This window comes from Desmodus rotundus, chromosome 1 (genome assembly GCF_022682495.2).
Source record: "Desmodus rotundus isolate HL8 chromosome 1, HLdesRot8A.1, whole genome shotgun sequence".
Lineage (NCBI taxonomy): Eukaryota > Metazoa > Chordata > Mammalia > Chiroptera > Phyllostomidae > Desmodus > Desmodus rotundus.
In genome coordinates this window covers 60,285,141-60,305,615 of record NC_071387.1, presented here as the reverse complement: position 1 = coordinate 60,305,615, position 20,475 = coordinate 60,285,141, and the positions used below count along the sequence as shown (strand labels likewise).

Below are 20,475 nucleotides of genomic sequence, written 5' to 3'. Positions count from 1 at the left end.
AAACTAAACACACTGATTTATTATGCTGACGATCATGTTAAGTTCTGTTCCTTGTTCCTGAGCTGTTTTATTAAGTATTCAGCGGCTGATCCCATTGTTCAACTTCTCTAGCAGTTTACTGCTCAACCATGACAGTGTGTTAGAATCACCTGGTTAGTTTTTTACTGTGTTAGTTCTCAAGAAATACTCCAGATTAATTTAGAATCACTGTGAGTAGGGCCCAGGCATTGTCACTTTTATAAAAGTTCCCTAAATTGTTCTAAAGTGCAGCCACGGCTGAGAGAATCTGTCACATCAGAAACCATCCTCCCCTCTTTGTGGCTAAGAGGCCCTCACTTAGGTAAAGGGTGGAGAGCCCTTCCTCTCAGGAACATTGATCAGAGATGACTGTGCGACACTAATGCAGTGACCAACCCTCCGCAGTTGCTCGTGACCGAGAGGGCTCCGCAGATGCGGATTTTCAGTCCTACGACTGAGAAAGTCCCCGCCAAGCAGGAACACCCTAGCGGCCCTAGGCCCTCGTGCCCTAATCTTGTAGATGAGTCCTACAAATCTGAAAAAGGGTTTATTCCTCCCTAAGCTGAGGACTTGGGATGAGGGTAAACGCTCTGCCACGGGCCATGCCATTGTCTGGTTTAAATGTGGTCATGGATGCGACTGCTGCGGCTGCAATGATCTGCAGCCGTGAGGAGAACGCCAAGAGGACTGCGAGGGACATGGGCCTGGGGGGCTGCCATGGGTGAGCAGCTAAACCAAAGCCAGAATTCGGCCTACTTCCAGAATCCTTGTCACGTGAGAACATTAGTTTAATGGGGTTAGCTGATTTTTTATTTTATTTATTTATTTATTTTGCTATTCGTAGGCATTGAGCCCTCAGTGCATCCAAGGTCATAACCTTAGAAAGTGCATACAATCAGATATTTGTTCTCCATCTCAGAACTGTCTCCAAATCCTGTTCACCACTGTCAGCTTCAAAACCTTCACCTTGGTTAGCTGTCCTGGTTTTCTGCTTGGTTGGGCTTGGTACCCCCAAGGCCCCCTAGCTGCTGCCACCACGCACCCTTAACTGGAGTGCGGACTATCTTCCTGACTCTGGTCAGCTCCCCCTGGAGAGAATGACAAGGCTGGGAACGCATGCCTTGGCACCATCTGACACTTGCAGGCAGCAGCCTCATCTCCACAGCCGGGCCAGGTCTCGGGGGTGCTGTGCGTGGTCAGGGCTTCAGTTGGTCCTCTGCCTTCTTGTCTAAGAAGAGGAAGGAAATCCAACAACTTTCATGTCACTTTTGCTGAATCTCTGCTCCTTTCATAATGCCAAAATGTTGATTAATACTTTACAATCAAATTGAAAAAACTGACAGAACAACATTATGCCTTGGAACTTGGCAAATTCACCATGCTGATTCTCCTTCATTAATATCTCATTATGCAGAAATGCATATTTCACTTGATGATGTTTGATCCGTTCTCAGTGACCTTGCTTAAAAATGACAATATCCGAGGCGTCCTAGATTCCAACTCCTAACGACACTAACCCTGTGAAGCCCAGTGTGTTTTTAAGAGTGAACGAGAATGTGCATGCTGTCAAACTTGCTTTGCTCTTTTTCCGTTGGCTCTCACTGGGAGCATGTGTCGCTTTCTGAGAGCCAGGGCTGCACATGTGGGTCCTGGCAGAACTGTTCTCTGCGCTGGACTCTCAGAACTGAACTCAGCCTTTTCTAAAGTGTTCTCACCTGCTTCTCAGCCAACTGCTTTCCCACCATTATTAAGGGAGTCAAGTTGGCAGTGACAACTGCACTTGCTCTAATATTGGGATCATTCTTTCCACTACCGCATCATTCCCCTCGTGTTTTGTATAATGCACTTAAGTCTAATAGGTTGGGGAAAACTGTCAGCCCATAGGAACCAGTCTGTTTCATTTGCTTTATGCGGAGCTTATAACGTGAAAACGCACACCGAGGCTGTAAAACACTTGAATGGGAACAAGGAAGGTGCCGGGCCTCCGTGCACGTAGCTGCACACCTGAGTTCACCATGGGGAAGTTTGGCAGTGGGGAAGCAGCTCTTCCATCCCTTTCCTCAGCACGTCACAACCTGGCTATGCCTGTAATGTTTGGAAAGATGGAGCGATATTGCTTACTATAAATATAGCTTATTATTGAGTGATCATGAACACTTAAAAGAGCCAGGGGGTGGTGCCAACAGGGAAATTTTTTAATTTCCCTTTGATTCAAACATCAGGCCATGCCAAATGTCAGATGAGCAAAGGGACTCCTTTTCTAAGCTTGCTCTATTTTTATTTCCCCAACTATATTCTCTTGTTCTAGAGCCCTTCTTTTCCCCACTTTTTCTCTTGTGTCCTAGCCCTGACTGTTGTAGTTTATTTTCATCCATTTTTTTTTTCCTTACTGGGGAAGACGCCTGTTCTTTTTGCTTCCCCTGAGTCATTTCCCTTTCCGAGGAGACTCTCTGGGCCCACTCTCTGCAGCCCAGCAGGATGTCTCACCTCAGAAGTCTTCCTGCTGCGTGAAAGGGCCAGGAACCATCTCTGCCTCCCCAAGACTTCTCATGCCATATTTTCTAATCAGTTTGTCCTTGGTTTGCCTCGCCTAGTAAACTGTGAGTGAATTCAAGGCAGATACTATATCCCATTCTTCTCTGAATCCTCAGCACCTTTGGGAGTGCACACAAAGTCAGCACTTGAAGATTTTTTAAGTTAAATTGAAGTACCAAGAGAACGTTATTGGACAATTTCCTTGCCAACAAAATATAAATATTTGTGTGCCTCGTGTGGTTGTTCAAATGAGACACATATAAAATACAAGAGGGACGTGGCACCTTGTCTGACCCAGCGGGCACCAAATATCACTGTACATCCTCTCCTCTGCCACTCTTCTGTCCCATTCCTACTTATTGGGTGGCCGGTTTGTTTTTAGATGGAAGGTGGAGTGTAATAAAAGGAGAGCCAGGACAAACTCTGCTATTTTGGTCGGAGTTTATCACGCTCCAAGCATTTATGTTAGAAATGATGTGGAGTGATCTGTACAGATTTGTATAAAAAATGGAAGTTCAGAAAGTCTGGGGGGCAAACCAGAAAAGGTAAAAACTTTGAAATCCACTCTTTTTTTCAGTCTTTCATAAAACGCCTCATTAAAAAATACTGTTTTATAGATTGCTTTATTTCTGTTTCTCCTATATATATATTGCTGAATATAAAATGTTTTATCATTAATAACATTCTTTGGGGTGTCTGATTACTAAAGAGAAAATAGTTGGCAGTTTTATAACATAATCTTAAACCACGATGCTGTCAGAGTAAGAATTTCAGTTTTGCACTGTAACGTATTACCAGAATAATTGGACATTGTTGTTGACATTATGTTATGTGCTATTTTTTTGTAAATTGGGATGGAGATTGCTGTAAGTGTTTCGGTTTCTGGTGTATGCATACAGTTACATTAAAAGCTGTTCCTTTTGACATTCTCTCTCAATAAACGTCTCATTATTGCTGTGGAATGGAAATCTAGCCAAGTCCTTGTGCTCCAGATGGTTCAAGATTTGGAACGTTTCACGTATGGAAAAACTGACCTGTTTCAGGAAGCCTCCTTTGACTCTCATCTTAGGACTGAAGTTACAGCAAAGAAGGTGTATTTTGACATTTGTCCCTTTATTTTGCACCTTGTAGAGCCACTTTGATTTCCATTTAGTGTTTTTCAATCTATAGCAAAAGTAGATTTGCTTCTTTTTCTTCGTTTTTTACGTTGTGATAATGGGAAATTTCAAACGTCATCCAAGTTAGAAGAGTGTAGCGAGCCTGTGTGCACCCCCGCTCACGCCAGTACGGGGAGCTCATGGCCGGACTGGCTTCCTCGGAACTCCCGCCCACTTCTCCCAGCCCCCTTTTGACATCTCGTCATTACATCTGTAAACATTTCTGTATGTATCTCTAAAAGCAAACATCCTTTTTAAATCATGACAAAGGGATTAATCCCCCTTAATGTCAAATATTGAGTCACTGTTTACATTTCCACGTTGTTTTCTAATGATCCGTATTTGCTTTGTTTCCTGGAATTTCTGTTCTGTTACAATAAAGCACATACGTAATTTTAAATTTTCAAGTGTTCACATTTAAAGAAAAGTAAAAAGAAATTGATGTTATTTAATGTTATTTAAATTAAATAAATTAAATTAAATAATGTTATTTAACCACGATGTCCACAATATTATCTGAATACCATATAAGTTTCTTAATTAAACATTAGGGTACTAATTACAGAATATAAAAATATAAATTATTGTAATTTTCTGAGTCAGTACCTCTAATTTATTCTTTATAGTACTTGTGAATTATGATCTAGGTTTCCCATTTTGACAATCTTTTTGAGGCTTTTCAGCACCCCCCTCCAATGCTGCACAGAATGTTACCAGACATACAGCCCTACACACTGACACAATTATACATTATAAATAGAGGCTTTAGGTCAAAGACTGTACATACTCAATAGATATTACTAAATTGTTTTTCCCAAAAGGCTGTCAACAACTCATATCTCTACCGGTAATGTAATGGAGCCCTCATTCACCCTAGGAGTGTGTGTTAGCACTTCTTAAATGTATGGGTATGAAGTGATACATCTTTGTAACTTTAATTGGAATTTTTATGACCACTCAGTAGAATGAGCATTTTTCTGTGTTTGCTGTCCATTTGGATTTACCATTTGGATCTGTCTTTTGCCAACTGCCTATTCATCTCCATTGCCTATTTTTATTTTATTTTTAAAATTTTTTTAAAATATATTTTATTGATTATGCTATTATAGTTGTCCCATTTCCCCCTACCTTTATTCCCCTCTACCCTGTACACCTTATTATATGAAATGTTAAAGGGACTTAGCTAAGAAAAAGAAGATCAAAAATATGAACAGTAAAAGGACAACATAAGCTATTAACTATTAACAAAGGACTCATAGCTATTAACAACTAAACCTAAACAAACAAACAAACAAACAAACTAAGCAAACGACTAGAACAGGAACAGAATCACAGAAATGGAGATCACATGGACGGTTATCAGTGGGGTAGTCAGAGGGGGAGAGAGGGAGGAAAGGTCCAGAAAATAAGTAGCATAAATGGTAGGTAGAAAATAGACAGGGGGAGGGTAAGAATAGTATAGGAAATGTAGAAGCCAAAGATCTTGTATGTCTGACCCATGGACATGAACTAGAGAGGGGGAATACAGGTGGGAGGGGGTGTGCAGGGTGAAGGGGCATAAAGGGAGGAAAATGGGACAAAACTATAAATTAGTAAAACTAATATTAATATAAATATTAATATGATATATTCAACATAAAATGCAAAATCATTATTTCAGTAGTTCACATTCATTTTTTTCCATACCAAGTCTAAAAAACAAATTTTTAATTTACTAATATAGCATATTACAATTTGGGGTAGCCATAGTTCCACTTGCATAATCAGCAAAGTAGCACAAGAGTTCCTGTTTTACAAGGTAATAAAATATACAGCTTTATATTTTCTGAAATCTTTCTTCTTTATATCCTGCCTTGTTTGTTTGTTTGTTTCTCTCTTTGTCATTATCATCTTTGTAGCCCTTAGCTTGCATTTTGTTTCTAGCAGTTGTTCAGAGTACGAGGTGTTTTCCTGGGAGGGTATGCCAGTTCATCAGCTTTAGCAAGTTTTTGGGTCCAGAGTCCAAAATAAGACTCAGAATTACTTAAAGAATTAACATGAGCATTTCCTAACGTCCCCTTGCTCCAGCCTGCAAATTGGAGCCTCACTATCCTCTCCCAGTTACTGTGTCTTTGCTCAGAGTGACTGATGAGGTTCCAGTGCTAGCTGCTGGCGTTTTTACGGTTCTCTGACTCAGGCCGCTCAGAGGTTGCTTGCCTTCTCTTTGCTTCCTGTTGCAGAGTCACTGATACACCACGCTGTATCTATTGCTGGTTTGTTCCTTCTGTTTGTGTTTTGGAGTCTGTGATAATTCCTTGTCACCTACATTTGTTGTAGATGTCAACTATGGGATATTCTTATATCATATTCACTTTTGTTTTTATTCAGAAAAGACTAAAGAAAAAGAAACAACAAATTATGCCACTTCTACTACCATCCTCCCACAACGCTTGACGTTTTTCTCTTTACTTACCTACATGGGAATATTTTGTTAATTTGAGTTTGTGGGTGGCCATTAACTGTGAATTTTGTGTACCCATTTATTGACTTGATTGCATTTATTGTCACACCAAGGCTATTACACTCCTTGGTTTTTAGAAGTCCGCTCCAGCAGTGGGGATTTGTCATTAAATAAGCTTTAGAAAGTAGTAAAATAGGCACTGCTATTTGATATTTGCTATGTTTAGAAACTTTATGTTAAGAGGAAAATGAAACTGGTTCATGAATATTTAGAAATAAGAAACTCATTAATCACTGTAACTTTAACTCTGTTACTAAGTGGAAAGGTGAATATACTTTTTAATCTGTTAAATACTGTTACTACCTCTAGCGATATAACAATTGAGCAGCTTCTCTGCCACCTTTCCTTCCTCTGACACAAAAGTAGCCAAACGATCCATTGCTTTGATCCATCTAGTAGCATTCTGTATAGGTGATAACATTGCACTGGAAATTAAATGAAACAGAAGCTCCATATGTATTTTATTCTGTAGATGTCTTCTTTCTCGCCTCCCTACTAATGATAGCACATGCAGCACATTGTTTTCATTCAAATGGGATTCTTCCATGCAGATATTCAAATAAATATGAAAACATGAACCACTAAGTCACTTAACTCTACAGATTAGCAGTAAATGTCAAAGTTCACATATGAAATTGTTTCTAACATAAAGGCACGAATTTAGATCGTCCAGGAGCTGATGACCTACTTTAGTAATTCAGAAAGATGGGACTTAAAGACAGTGGACATTGGGATTCCAAATACTGTGAGGATGGACTTTGTTGCTGTATTCAGCTGCACTGAACAAGAGACTATATACAAGTCCTTAAAAATTGATGGTAAGAATGATGAATATAACTCCACTTCTATATAACAATCCTTCAAAAAATGATATGCATACTCTCTGGAAAATTTATAACAACTCTTTATATTAAGAAACAGCAAAATTCTTTCTTAAGTAAAACTTCGACCATGTGTTCAATAAAAATGTACTGAAATCCTCAGTGCACCAGACGCTGCTTTGTGTGTTGGGGAAACAGACAAAAACCTCTGCTCTCACGGAGCTTACACTCTGTGTGATACACACCAAAACATGGAACTGATGAACGAACAACTACTTTGTTTGAAGTAAAGGATCTTAACTCCTTTGCTCCTTCATCTGCACTATCGTTTCACCCTCTTCTTGACTCTAATTTGGAAATTCATTCTCTGAAGTACAGTTCAGTAAATGAAATGTGTAGTGTGTTACTGTGCATGTCGCCTCAGTGCAGTGATGAAGCAAAGCCAGTATCTTTGGCTGAGTCTCTCTTGGTGTCATGTTTGCAATCCCAGCACTGTGGGGACTCATCAACTGAGGGAGGCTCCTCTTCCACCTGACCAGCGTGAACCTCTATGGACACCTTTTCACACAATGTCAGGCGCCTTCTCCCCTAGGTAGTGGCACCACTTTTGTGTGGTTGCTGTGCATCGGCATTCCTGCCAGTCACCATGGTCAGCTCGGACGCCACCTCTTCGAAAACCCAGTTCTCTATTAGCCTAGGTTTTGATTGTGACTTGTGTGCTAAGAATACAGCCTTTGCCTCTCTCAGCAAAACCAAGTGACTTCAGGCAGAAGAACAGATTTTTAATCTACTTAAGACGTATGACTTGAGAAGACCATTCATTCACTCATGCACTCACTCCTTTGTTCATTTATTGGTATTTATTCATTCATGTATTATTTCATATATTATTATTTGTTAATATTTATTCAACAAATAATAAATGTGAGTACACTCTGAAATATACTAACTACCAAAAATGAGCATTTCCCTCATCTAAGATTAGAGTTTACTGGGAGAGGAAGATACTCATTTTTAAAAAATCACACAAATGCAAAATTTCAGCTGTAATAAGCATGATAAAAAAGAGACACATGCTATTAGGAGATTTTTTTTAAAACGGGTATATGATATCAAAAGAGGTTCAGACAGAGTATTCCTCTAAAAGTTGTTAATAGGGCGAGGCAATGAGAAAAGCATTTCCAAAACATTGCATTAGGGGAAAGGCCCCTTCTAAGAATTTAGAACCCTTTCAAACATCAGTGGTAGGAATCTCCCATCGCATCTGCTCCTTAGAAACAACAGGAAATAACTTTCACCAGCATCCCTGGAGTCTGGTGCCACTGGCTCAGAGCATTCTCATTATTGGAAGGGACCTACATAAAGCTAGCTAAATATTCTTGAATTGTGTAAACCATTTGTCTTAGATAAATTTGCACAATGAATACTCTTTTTGTTATGGCTTTGTACTCCTTCTTTGCCACAAGTTATTATAATTAACCTACTTACAGGTTCTTAACTTTCCATTTATATTTCATAGCAGGATAGCTCTAGAGCAGCCTAAAACTGGGTTGTATTAGTTTCTCCTGTTCTAAGACTTTCTGTAAATTAAATGCAGTGTGTGTGTGTGTGTGTGTGTGTGTGTAGTCATCTGGTATGTATCACAGGTTCTTATTTCCCTGGCCATGAACCTACTCCCTTTATATTATATAAGCACCCTGGAGAGGTTGTTTGGTTTTATCCTTGGCCAAAGTCAGCCTCAGACTCTTCAAAAAAAAAATACCTGTACCTACTTCTGTTCTTCTCTCCCGTTTTCTCTCATCTCTAGGGAATTGCCACTGCCCCATTTGTCCTGCTCTAGAATGCTGCCCTCGTTGCCCTTCCTAGTTCCTCAACATTACCACTAGGATATGATCCCTTGCAACTAAGTCATCTTGGTAGGTACATAAGCATATCAAAAGGAGCTCTTCCTTTTAGCTACCATGCCACTAAGAATTTAAGCTCTTTGATGTATACCAAGCTAAAGCTTCAGAGATGTTGCTCCTTCCAGTTTAAATCCTCTGTATGCATTTGAGTATGAGGTACTACGTTAGGTGGTGGAAGTAATTTTTAACTTAAGTCTTATAAATGATATCAAGTTTCTTATTTCATTTTATTGGATGACCCCTGTTATTTAAAAACCCTGTACCTCTTTGTTTTGCTCAAAAGTCTCATGGCCTTTCTTCACCTTATTTAAAAAAATTCCACCTAAAATATAGTTGTATTTTTTAAAATAACAAATAAATATATTGCCAGCTAGCAGAGAGCATCATTTCTTTCATCAACTTTCATCATTATTTCTTTACAAATGCTGCTTGTTCCCTCTTACTGAAGCCCTCAATTCTTAAATCTCAGCATTTAATTTCTGTATCACACATTACACTGTTGTTCAGCCTTTAGGAGCATTTGGAGATATTGTAGTTGCCTTCAGTCCTTTGAGATAACCACTGAGACTGACTCACGATGATTATGGCTTTTTGAGTCAAAGCAGTTTTTTCTGGTTCCTGAGGATATGGTTTGTATACAAATCCCTCACCTACTGAAAACACATTTGTAAATGAAGTATCCGTGGATTTAAGTTCCATTGTTTTCTCTGCAGGATCAACTAGAGAATGTTCTTGCTCACGTTTTGTTTCTTGCTGCACTAATAAGATTTCATAATAGAAGGCAGCCCCCACTCTGTGCTGAGAAGTCTATGGTGGTGCAGTTTTCTAGAGGCATCTGTGTGTCTGTCCAACACACACTCAGGTTCAGAGGATTTGGGTATTCCTGTATTGCAGCTGTTTTAACAGTTTTCTATGGGTGGTCAAGGTGTACTTCGAAGTTCAGATCTTCATGATGTCAACCACCTGTGCAATGTCTGGGCAGTTCAATGAAGCAGAGGCCATGCTTGCCCCTTCCCCGTCCCCAAAGCCATCTCTCTGGCCCTGGACTTAGCACATGCTGTGGGGCGCAGTGTCCCCATGCACTGCTTCACAACCTGTGCCAGCCCAGGTTTTTTGAGATCAAGTTTATTTACGTAGGACAATTGTTAGCACTTCCCAGCATCATTACATTTAACAGCGGAGTGTAGGTAGGTAAGGTAATTGGCTGCCTCCATTTTCCTGTCCCTTATTTTTTGATTCATACATGTTTCCCTGTTATTTCTTGTGCTGGATTGGAGCTAGATAAGTTAGTTCTGTTTTTTATCTTCCAGTAAGCTATGCCAAATTCTTTTGACAGGCACCAGTTGGCAGAATACTCAGCCTTGGGAAAACAAGTATTCACACACACAATGTACTGCTTCAGTGGAATTTCTGGTATTTTATAGTTTATAGTGTAAATGTTTTCTGTTTCCACGTACCTCTAAAATATGTAGTCATTTAAAAAATTGATTCGCTTATGTGGACCAAGAGGTTTTGTGATAAAAATCATAAAGATGCCATTTTTTTTTATGGGGTCTAAAGGTAGGGGATGAAAGTGAGATCTACTCAGTTGTATCACCTCCCCACCACTGAGAACAGAAGAGCAAACATGAGAAAGCGAGTCTACGGTGTTGCACTAAGTAACACAAGGAAGGTTGGTTTGTTTTAAATGATGGTTGGGAATGGCCGGCAGATGTTGGATTCAGGGACATGAACCTTTATGTTCAACACTGAGTACGTGGGCGTTCCCTGTCATGAACGATCTCTTCACAGACCCTCTGAGAATATAGGTTCTAATGAGATGTCATGCCAGGAAGGAAGGCAGAAAAGTTTGTGAATTGGGAGTTCAGTACAATCTTTGTGAGAGGATGAGACGCTAGACAGAAATAAAGTGGATTTTGGTTTCCTAAGTCAAGGAACAATGACTGTTTGAAATGATCATCGGAATCAGTTTGACCTCTTCTGACAGCCATCTCCCAGGCCCTCGCACATCTGGATGCAGTGTTCCTCTAAGGTGCTGCCTGGGCTTGTTTGGCCCAATGTGTCACAGAGCACGAGAAGCTGTATTAAAACTGCCTCCTTGGTGGTTTTTCTCCTCTCAGCTCAATGCTTCTTGAGGTCAGAGATGAGAGTTTATTCATCATTACAGAGCCTAATATAAAATAGCTCCTTGGTATACACTTATTAACTTAAATATTTAATGTAAATTGGCTGCATATAATGATAAGCAAAGAGACTTAGGACATTACCATTTAATTTCTTCTATTACGTCCTAAGTCACTTTGCTTTAGTAATGCTTACCGGTGATATATACAAGAAATGCCACAATCCCACAACAACATGATTCCAAAGAACAGAGAGAGCTCTGAAAAGGCTGCACGAGGCACTATGGTTAGAGAAACGGGGATCGTATGATGAAGTGGTCATTTTGAGAGGCAGTGACTTTGACCAGTATAGGGGCTGGGAAGCAGGTTGCAATCATACAAATGCAGACCTGCAGCAAGTGTGCGGAGAACCTAGAACAACAAAGAGGTTCCAGATGCAAGTAGAATTACTTTTTCAGCAGGAAAGTGTTGAAGGCTGTCATCAGTTACTTGGTGAGGCGAAACTAGTATCTGATACAACTCAGACTGGATCTATTCTCATTCTTTGCATATACACGGGTATGAAGAAGCCATGTGTGTGATTCTCTTTGAGTGGGCGTTTGCTCACTCCAGACAAATATGGGTTAAAGAGCCTCTGTATTTGTTATTTGCAGAACCTGGCTCAGGGACGGCTAAAGTCTAGAATTTAGTGCTCAAAGCATGGGTAACTCCTGAAGCAGCCTACTTACATTATGGAGCCTAAAAGGGCTTCTTTCTTTGTTCTGAAGGTTTGGTAGTAATTCTACATGACTGGCCCTCTGTACAGTCTGCTTCTTCCATAATTTCAATGCAGTTTTTAATCTCACCTCCTTTATCTAATTCTCTATAAGCTGACATGTTTGTAGAGAAGTGGGGCATGGAAAAAAAGGTGTTCTGTAGAGGTGCTTTAAAATTATTTTAATCATTAATAACAAAAAATTAAAAAATAAAGTTGCTAAAGCAAATGTAATTGTCTAAAAATTTAGAGTATAAAAACACATCTTTATAGGTTAAATATACATTTACAAGTTAAATATACATTTATAAGTTAAATATAAATACATATACATATAAATACATGTATATATGTATAATACATGTATGTATTTATATTTAACTTATAAATGTATACTTAACTATTTGACTAATTGTTAAAATATGAAGTATTTGCATAAATACTATCTTCCTTTTTAATAATTTATATTTTTAAATCTATGTAGCTTTAAGATTCAAAATACTACAAATTTTATAAATAAAAGGAAAAGCCCTCTCGTCACCACCTACTCAAATTCTTTTATATTTCTAAATTACACATATATATTTATTTACCAATTTCTGTTTACCTTATATTATGCAAGATTAAATTTTAGCAGTGTTATATCACACATGCTCTTTTTCCTTCTTCCATTTTTGCAATAAAGACTGACCATAATTTGGGTAACTCACTACTTGATAACTGCCTAATGTGATTATGTGAGGATTATTGCTTAGCCAGATATTGTGCTCTGATTACATTTCATTTCCTGTAAAACTTCTTTGTTCTAACTGCAGGTATTTTCCTTCCTTTTCTGGCTTACTTAGTTTGCTGTGTTCTTATCACTTTATAATTAAGTATTCCAAAAGTCTCCAAAAGAATTGTAAATCCTTCTGGCTATTATTTCCCAAATGGTCACATATCAGGGTGTTTCTTGGGCTTCTTTTTGGTCTAGAGTTCTCAGTCCTGCCCAAACCAGGGTGGCTGCTCTTTGGCCTGCACTGTCAACCTTCGCTGCCACTCTTCAATCATTTCAATAAGTAAGTTGAGGCAATCATTTCAGTTAATGTAGTGTGCAGAATTCCCGGGAAGGGCCCCCAAGGTTTCACAGCCCTGAATACCCAGAACCTGTGATTGTGATGTGAACCCCCACGGTTGTGTTACCTTGTGGGGCAGAGTTGCCCTGAAGAAGGGGAGGTTGTCCTGTGAGACTTTAAAAGCAGAGAGCTTTCCTCAGATGGTGTCAAAGAGGAAGGAAGGCAGAGGGAAATCAGATTTTAAGCCCGGGAAGGACTTGATGTGCCTTTGTTGGCTTGAAGATGGGGCAGGGGAAATTAAATGGTGAGGAATAAGATATTGTCTAGGAGCCAAAATGGGACCCCAGCTAACTGCCAGCCAGGAAATGGGAACCTCAGACCCCCTGCCACAAGCAGCTGAATTCTTCCAATAACCCAGGAGACTGGGTTCTTCCCTGCCTCCAAGTGAAAGCCCAGCAGGTCAACTCCGTGGCTTTAGGCCTTCAGGACCCTGAAGAGAGGACTCAGTCGAGCCCACCTTAGCTTAAGCCTGAATAAAAGAAGTGGGAAATAAAGTTTATGCTGTGGAAAACTAATGTTGTTTTAAGTATTTCACTGGACAGATAACTAAGAAACTAATAATAACATAACTACTTAGCATTAGAAAGGAATCTACTAGAACTTACTAATTCTTATTAGTATTAGAAAGTACTAATACAGGGTTGGGCAAAAGGCTTACAGTTGTGAGTATGTGAAACAGAATTTATTCCTGTGTTGTTATTTATTAATTATTGTTTTATTTTCCATAGAACCAACTGTAAACCTACTTTTGCCCCACCCTGTTTATGGACAATAAACATAGAACTAGAGCCCAGAAAACATTGAATTAAGCAAGAAATGTAAATTGTTGAAAAACTTTGTTCAGTATGATTTTTTGTTAGTAGCAATGTGCTATCAAGGATTAGATATATATAATATTTTTGTTTAATAAATACTTCTAACAAAATTACTTAAGTGGCTACAATTATAGGAGAAATCCATGAAATGTATTTGTAAATGCATATGCTACATTAAAAATAGAAGGTAGTAAAAATAGGGCTTAGCCATAGAACAGTATAAGTTCATGGAACTACAAGAAAATATTAGGAATAATTGACTTTATTAAGCATCAGTGCTCTGCTCCAATTTCCAGTCCACTAATCTATTCAATCTACTTTAATTAAAACTCACTGCCACCTGCAATCTTAAACCGATCTTTGAAAACTGAAGACATGAAAAAACAGAAAAGAAAGTGGTTTTTGTTGACAGATGGTAGGGAACAATCGCTGGACTTTTCAGAGGTTCACCTGCTAGTTTCGGAAGTCCGGATTACCCGGGGATGGCTCTGTAGTATTTGGTTTCATTCTCAGAGAAGGGGCTGTGACTCTCCACAGTGGGTCTGTAACCTAGCTTTGGCTTTATTACGGTCTCCGTCTCTGAGAGATGTAACTGAGGATCCAGTACAGGGCCGAGTAATAGAAATATTGATCATACTGATGCCTTACAAAGTAAGATGGAGGGTTGATGCTTGAGACTTAAAATGACCTGGATTCTAAATGCATGTTAGGTCATTGTTCTTAAAAATAAGCCACAGTTGTGCTGGCTCAATCCCTTAGTTCCTGGGTCACAGTCTGAATACCAGTATTCTGCATACATGACCTATTGTCTGCTTAACTGTCTTCCACAGTAGTTACCTGGAGATATCTGTGCTCATGCCCTAAAGGAGGGAGGATGGATATAATATAAAATTATCATTTAAAAAAATGTAAGTTACTCTAAGCCCCATGCACAAAATAATGTAGTGCATTTATTAAACAGGATAATGTCTGATTTTCCCATAGGATGATTTTGAGGATTAAATACCACATAGGTACCTTTTTTGTATAATTTTCATTGAGTTCCAGTTTACAGGCACAGTATTCATTCTGATGAGTTTTACAGTCTATATAACTGTCCAGGTAAAATTGCCAGAAGATACCACTTCCATTATATTGAAACTTCAAAAGACCTGGATTCCAAAGACCTGTCAGTGCCATAAGAATTCCAAACTCCTGGAGTGAAGGTTTGATGCCAGAGGTTATGAATAACAATGAACAAAGATATCAATAAGGCTAAGGGGTTATGGACTAGTTGAAAACATAGTTTTTGTGTTAAAATATTCTGTAAGAATTTGACATAAGAAAAACAAAACCATATGCGCTAGAGCTCACCGCGTTGGCCGAGGTCATGTTTTTGCAGGCAGCGTCCACTCCTTGCCTTTGGGGCTCTCTGGTGAGAAAGGACAAAAGGCACTGGGACTCTTTGGCTTTTAAAAGGAGGAGGAAGCCACATGAAAGGGTGTTTGATTCCTCTTTCCCTTTCATTGTACGTTCATTCATTCATTCATTCAACCACTATTTTTGACTACTGACCACCTTCTGGGCACTGTGTTAAGTGCTGGGAAAGTAATATCACTTTCGTGGTATTACATGCTAATGTTACTCAAATAAGATAACTTTAGAAGAAATAAAGCATTCTATATAGAAATCTCTAGACTAGGCCACAGTGGATAAGGAAAATAAAAATTCTGACTGGGCATCATAAAGTGCAGTGAAAAGGGAAGCAAGTAGATGAGTTCCTGGTTGGAAGCCTACAGTCCAGTCCTGTTCTGTTGCGTAGCGTGGAATCCAGTGACGCTCGGACCTGGGAGCCACCATGACTTGCTGGCTGGGTCATGACGGGAGCATCTGCAGGTGCAGAGGACCTAGGTTTCTAGTGTCTGAGTTTCAACTCTGAAGCCTTTTCCCAGGCAAAGTTATTACATGTCAGTCACTCATTTCTGCGGGGATGGTACACTTCAAATGCATTATGTGTTTAATTGACTTATTAAGGAGTATTTTCCTAATATACGTAGTGGGAGTGAAGCATGTTACCTCCAGAATATTAAGTTAATCTTACTTGTAAGAAACAAATCAGCCCAAATCATTGTACATTTAATAAGATCAAAGGTAAATACACCTCCCAATGTCAATATACGAATCTGTGGCCCAGGAAGGTCATTGAATGGGATTGAAGAAGAAGGACTTTATCATATACAGGTTGTAAGCTATTGAAATGTATTTTATCCTGCCTAAAAGAAAGAAAGGAAAAGAGAAAGATTAAGGAACGAAAACACATAAAACAAAAGGAAAGGAAGGATAAAAAAAAAAAAAAAAGAAGAGAGACTGAGTTGGCAATGCAAGGGACCCGGCCCACCCTGGAAACAGAAAGGGAGGAGAAAAATTGGAAAGACTCATGGGTTCTGTGTCACCAGCAGTGCCCAGGAGATAGAAAGTTCCCGCTCCCCTATGGAATATCTTGTCCTGTCCGTATGGTAAATTAATTCTGATGGTGGCTGTGGATGCATTAGCTTAATATATTGTTGTAACCCTCACCTTTAAGACCAGCCAGCATTCTACCATGGCTGTTACCACTCCCTTATGACCCTTGGTTTACTCTGATTTCTTTTGAGGAATTCAGTGGTGAACACTGGGATTATTGTGTGCGACAACTACATTTCTCACTGTGAATTGTTAAGTTCATTGTCTGTGAGTCTGATGGCTGTGAACCAGCCCTTAGTAGTGACCGCCACTGCGTTCACGAAACCAACATGCGAGGGCCGAACCGCAGACCTTGGCGATCTGACCGACATCCTGCTCCCAGGCATTAGCTTCATCACGTTTCGATTATGACCCACATATTGGCACCACAGCTTCTTATTATGATTGTAGTTTTTAACATCATAAACGTGAAAAGTTAACATTCACTAAGAGCCCACTCTCTGAAGTACACTGTATTGTGTCTATGTTCTTAATTATACTTCATACCAGCTTTTAAAAGTAGTATCGTAATCTTTAAAGAGTGGTCTTCTAAACTGGAAAGTTGTTTTCATCAGTCAAGTTTCAGGATCCGTATGGAGTCTCAGGGGCAGGATTCCTGCCCTGTTAACCTGGGCAGCAAAGTCACCCCTGGCAATGTATCAATCAATGTCCTTTCTAGATTCTCTCCCATCTAAGAGAACACAATTATTTCCTTCTTTAAAGAAGAGAAAAGTAAAGCCCAGACTGTTAAAGTGTTAAACTAAACTTGCTCATATTTAAAAATCTAACTGTTGACCGAACTGGGATTTTTGCCCAGGTTTGCATGACATCAGTTTGTGCTTATTCCTCTGAGATGTGTTTACTCCCCAACTCTCACTAGGCAAGATATTAGTTTTGCATATAGCTAACTAATTAACTAACTGGACAAGCATGCATTCCTAAGCCATTAAACATTGCAAAGTCTACATGTGGGAAACTTGGAGATCTGCCTCTGGTTATAAATTCTGAATATACCACCTGTAACTTAAATATTTGCACATGTAGAGAGTGGCTGTGGGAAATTTATCTCTCTGTTTATTCTTTGGATTCTATAAACGTAACATGAAAACTCTCCTGGCTTCCTCGTACCCTCATCCATCCACACCCTGGGATAACCTGCAGTTCCTCCTCTACAATTAAAGGAATGAAGTGTCTGAGGACCTACAGAGGAAGTTGGGTTGCCCACATAGCACAGAGAGTTTGGAAGAAAAGAGGGCAGAGAAGACAAACTTGACTAACTACACGATATGACCTAAACAAAAATGATGGAGAGACTATGGCAGATCCCTAAATGTGATTAAAGAATAATGTTTAAGAGTTGGAAAAGTAGAATCCATATAAGCGATCATTTATGTGCCAAATAAACTGATGCAAAATCAATCTAGAATGGCAAATGTCTGCCCGGTCAGGGGTTTGACATTTCCTGTAAACCACAAGTGTCTCACAGTAATGAAGGGAATGGAAACAGTGGTCCCTATGCCAGCCGCCACATTTTTTCCTTCTTCATACTCAGGCTTCTCTTAACTGAAAAGCCAAAGCCTTATTGACACACGAAAGTCTGTTGGATTTAGGTGTTTAAAGAGCCCAGCTGAATCAACAGGTTGGTGAACAGACTCTGAGTGAGAGTAGAGGCCTGGGAATTTCTTCAAAGGGGGTAATCACTTGGGCTCCTCAGTAATACCTGCCTCGTACTCCCTAGGTGGACACAGTCCTACTGAATGAGAGAACAATACCTAATAAAATGGTGAATTTCCCTGCATGTTGGAGGTTGATGCAAAATTAGAATTTAAATTTCCTGCAAGATAGAAATAATTGCAAATACCTTTTTCTCAAAGCCTTATGTCTTAAACCTAAAAGAATTATGGATTTCCTGTGACTGGACCCTTAAGTGATATCAAAACAAAGTTAGGCAACATTAAACTTTCAATGAAAATATTAGAAACCCAGTGTATGCTAAGGCTAAATATTTGAACTTGCTTTAAATAGCAGGGACTAGCTTGATCCACAAAGGAGCAGACAAAAAATGATAAATAAGCTTTTTTTTTCTTTGAACTATGTCCTCTTCCTAATAAACAAACCAAGTATATTCACAAGCAGAACCTTACAAGGCTCTGAGAGATGGAAGAAGCTAAGGGTAAACATCATGTGTTGTATGGCCTATCCCATGGGAAGCGGAAACCATACAACCACCAAAGTAAGAAGCAATGACTTAAGGGAAAGTCATTTCCTTCTGCTTTCACCTTGATTGAATTTTTATTTTATATGAAGATGCTTAGATCTGGCACTGTTACCTTAAAACTATACCAAAAAATTATAAATGAAGCAGCATCAAAGAGGAAAAAATTATACAGGAAATAATTTGTCTCTTTTTCCTACATTGCAAGTATTCTAGATCACGACTACAAACCTTTTAATGTTGAAATACACTGAAGAAATAATAATGCATTTTTCTGAAGAAATTTCTGATGAACAATACAGGGAATCTTATAGATAGGAATTACATCTACTTAGCAGCATCTGAAAGTAATTATTAAAACATGTGCTTTTCTGAGGTTTTGTAAAAGGTACGAAGATCAAGCCAATAACATAGGAGTTCTTTCTGAAATTTTAATTCTCTATTAGATCTCACATTAAAAAATGAATTAAAAAATTTTTAGTACTAGGTTTCCAGCACTGCCTCAAGTTGTGTTTGTCTTATGAGGTAGTTAGTATTCAAATCATATCAGTGATGTAATGATCTCAGATTGGTAACTTTCCTTAAAATGTGGTGAATTCTATTTCATTCTGAGTTGAAGTTTCATCCAATTTCTAGAACAAGCAAAATCATACAAGTATATATTCACTCGATACTGAGTATCTCCTACGTGTTTAACAATAAGCTAAGTATTGGGAATACACACAAACTCACAGTTTGAGGGAGTAGACCGTCATATAAGCAAGTAAAATTGATGAGGTGTGTTCGGTACTATATAGAGTGTAGCTCTAAGTGAGCTTAATTATTGCAAAGGGCGTCACCCAGAATTTACCCTAAGCTTCAGTAGTTCTTATCACCTTACAGGCCCTGAAAGCCAATCTTAACTACAAAAAGGTATGCATTACCCTAAAGAACTCTAAGAAATAAAGAGCTGCTTTTTCCATTATGTGGCAACAGAATATCCAATTAGTTATGAAATATATCCCAAGAAGGTTACCTCACCATGACAGAAAAATGATATGCTCCATCTTCTTTTACTCACTAGTAAGTCTCATTCATTCTTTCATGTCTCTTTTCTATCAGTATTTATTTTTTCTGCTTTTATAAACATCAACCCAGAGAACTAGTGGAGATGATCCAAGACATGAGTGTATCTGAGGTTTCCTTCTGTCTCTGGGAACATTATCTGGGAGGGACAGAGTAAGGACCAAAAGCGAGGCTGACCTCTTGTTGACCAAGTCGAGATTTTAAGCCCTTGTAATCACCGGAGTCCCACATGTCAAAGTGAGATCACCCTTACTCCCTTATCATACGCCTATTTGTTCACCCATTTTATTTACAGTAAGGCTCTGTTTGTGCTTCCACTTTTTTATTAAAGTAAGAAATGTCGGTTTTGGAGAGTAAGGAGATACATAAGAGTGATGGAAGATTAAAAAGAGATGTGAAATAGCTGTCTCGATTGTGGTCATAAAAATTAAAGTATTCATAATTCAGTCTCTCTAAGTTTGCCCTGGTATTCTTTTTTTGTTTTCTTTCAGAGTTTCCACTCAGAACTTTATTTTATTTTTTTTATTGTTGTTCAAGTACAGTTTTCTACCTTTTCCCCCAACCCCTCCCCACCTCCCTCCCCCATTTCCACTCCCCCTTGTTATTGTCCCTACATCCTTTATAATTGTTCCTGTAAACCCTTCGTCCTTTTCCCCCATTATCCCCTCCCACCTCCCCTCTGGTCACTGTCAGCCTGTTCTCAATTTCAATGTCTTTGGTTATACTTTGCTTGATTATTTGTTTTGTCAATTAGGTTCCTGTTAATGGTGGGATCATATGGTATTTGTCTTTCACCTCCTGGCTTATTTCACTTAGCATAATACTCTCCAGTTCCATCCATGCTCTCACAAAGGGTAGGAGCTCCTTCTTTCTTTCTGCTGAGTAGAATTCCATTGTGTAAATGTACCATAGGTTTTTTTGATCCATTCATTTACTGATGGGCACTTGGGTTGCTTCCAGCACTTGGCTATT

At 39.0% G+C, this 20,475-nt stretch overlaps 1 pseudogene; it reads right to left on the bottom strand.

The window, feature by feature from the left end:
• Window positions 1–9,351: 9,351 nt before the first annotated feature.
• LOC112302814 (PRELI domain containing protein 3B pseudogene) lies at window positions 9,352–15,600 on the bottom strand (annotated as a pseudogene).
• Between the last annotated feature and the right edge of the window lie 4,875 nt (window positions 15,601–20,475).